The sequence below is a fragment of the Gavialis gangeticus genome, unplaced genomic scaffold, assembly GCF_001723915.1.
Source record: "Gavialis gangeticus isolate Ggan-Ray unplaced genomic scaffold, GavGan_comp1, whole genome shotgun sequence".
NCBI lineage: Eukaryota > Metazoa > Chordata > Crocodylia > Gavialidae > Gavialis > Gavialis gangeticus.
Window position 1 is genome coordinate 151135277 of NW_017729024.1, and position 2887 is coordinate 151138163.

Consider the following 2887-nt stretch of genomic DNA (forward strand, 5'->3'; position numbering starts at 1 on the left):
GTGGCTGCTTAAGTGCTACTTACACATGGAAAGGTGAAATAGTATTTGCCTCTTAGTTTTGAAGCCAAAACTTCACTTTCACTCATTCCAGCTGTACAAAACCAATGGGAAAAACTGGCTCTGGTATAGTCATCTTCCTGTATCTTTTCTACATAGGTTCTTATGCTACGCTCATAATATAGAAGTTGCTTCCGTAAATTCAAAGGAGCTGTACCTTTTAAATCTTAAGAGTCTAAAAGTAAAGTGACATAACAGTCTGAAGGAGGATCTCCATAATAGGTTATGAGAAGATAAGATTTTTTAAGCTTTGCATACTTCATGCCAGCGTCACTTTAGTCTTGCTTAGATTCTATTTCTGCCAGCTTCCCTTCCTTCGGATACTGTTTCCACCAAGTAGGCTGGGGGATGGTTTAATCACATGTCCTGTAGCGATGCACTGCTGGGTAGTTCAATCTTTGTTCCTTTATCAGTTCTCAGTTACTTCTTAGGTATTTCTATATGGAGGAAGAGTAGCCAAAAGTTACTTTATCATTCTAGTTTCAAAGGAAGGACATACAACATTTCAGAAAATTGCCATTCAAATTGCCTTTGAAGGCAGGACAGAAACAGCTGGTAAACAACAATATCAAGAGGTTATTATTGATCCTGCAGAACCAACTGCAGAAATTTCCTCAGCCTGACGAAGGGTTTTTAAACCCGAAAGCTTGCTTAAATTTTTTTCCCCAAATATTTAAGTTGGTCTAATAAAAGATATCAGATTCACCCAAAGAACCTTGTCTGCCTATGTCCTTAGACCAGCACGGCTACAACCTACACCCAAATAACAGCTAATGAATTTGGTTATATCAGTCACTACTACTACTATTTTAAGATAAAGCTATCATATAACATGTGTGGATTATTTATTGTATGGTCTTCTCTTATCTCCTTTTATGCCTTGTGCTTTGTTTAATTGTGTTTGATGGTTTCCTTTACTTGCTACCAATTCAGTTGTCACATCTGCAAAATTTCACACTACGGTCACTCAGAAACAGGCTCTGGGCCTTCCGCTTAGCAGCACTTCTGCAGCTTAGCCTAGGCCCCTTGAAAATGGCCAAGGTTGGCAACAAGATCTCCTGAATACTGACAGCTATCTAGTAGAATTGATCGCTAATTTTGGCAGTCTTTAATGTAGTTCGCTAAGACAAGGGAAGTATTGATTCATAGTTTGCAAGGTTTCTAGCATCAAGCAATTGTTTTTCTTTCGCACTGGCTGGCTTATGACATGATTCCTCATGGCAGGGTAGACTCTTCTTAGCAAAGGAGGCTTTGAGCATCTCTGTTTATAGGAATACATTGATGTCCTATATTTTTTTCTCTTGATTTGGTCCACAGAATCATCATTTCTGAGGCTGATGCATAAGTCCAAAAGAATACAGCAAAAATTTCAGATAAAGGTGAATTTTCAGGCCTGGCAGTTAGAAAAAAACTCTTGTACCCTGAACAAATGTGATTAAAAGTCACTGAGCCATATTACACACCGTACCTCACAGTACCACTTTTACAGAGTCACTTTTCAGAGTAGAATTATTTTTCAGGAATGATGGGGTTGCCTAGTTACATTTCTGACTGAGTGGATCTGTGTTTATTACAGCACATCAGTCATTTCATGGCACTACAGTAAGTCTCATAGCACTAAGTGGGATTTTTTCATTTTGTGTGTCATTTACAGCCCACAGCAGTAACATTACCTTTTTCAGTAATGGAACAATAAATACTAAAATGATCGGGGGTGGGGAGGCAGGGGGCTTTTAACTGTGAAACTGAAAGATTTCATCTGGAATTTTAATCAGAAATGCTGGATATTGAGTTTTATGCATTAGATAACAGGACTAAAGCCATCGTCTTTTGCAACATCTATATCCATTAGTTCAGTTATATTTTGGTGGGATTGTTGCTATGCTAAGAATGAGAGTAGCTGCCTTTTCTACTCCCTATTCCCTATTTCTGTTTGCTGACCCCTCAGGTATACCCATTGTCCTAATATTGTTTTTCCTTTCTCAAATCTTGTTTAATCTCTTTATTGATTACTTTCTTTTCTTTTGTTTCTAGTGGTTTCATTTTAGAGTAACCACCCAACCAACACTGGTTGTTAAGGTGCCTTTAATTAGCCACTCTTTATTTTCTTGTTTTATTTGCATCTGATGTTTCTCCTGTAATTATGCTTCACAGCTCCTACCAACTTCACTGATATAGGTCTAAGCATGTTTCCAAATAATCTCTACCCTTGTCCTTTGCTGTCACTTCTGTAGTGTGCTGTCTCTGCTTAGCTTTAACTAAACCATCACTACTGTGATTTTAAAACGGATAGGTCTTAATAGACTGCTGGTCCAGAAGAAAGCAACCAGAAAATTGACAGAGCTGCCTCAGCAGTTTAGACAGTGCAGATTCTGACGATTTTAAATCCATTTCTTCCAGTATCCTTGCCATTGATGTTAGACAGTGTTCTTGATCTTGACATAGTAAGACAATGATCAGTGTTAATACCTGGATGGGAGAGGGGTGATATGAAATATATGAATAATGCCAAGGCCCTCTAAGAACATAAGTGTGAGTGGTTCATTGAAGAGGTCCTTTATGACTATGGTAATACGGGTATACTACAGAGGTAAAGTGCTCCTAGCTTGCACACACTACCCTAGCAAAGCTATGTTGCGACCCACAGTACTTTCATAGTTTCATAGTTTCTAGGGTCAGAAGGGACCTGAGCAGATCATCGAGTCTGACCCCCTACCTTGGCAGGAAAGAGTACTGGGGTCAAATGACCCCAGCAAGGTGTTCATCCAGCCTTCTCTTAAAGACCCCCAGGGTAGGAGCCAGCACCACTTCTCTTGGAAGTTGGTTCCAG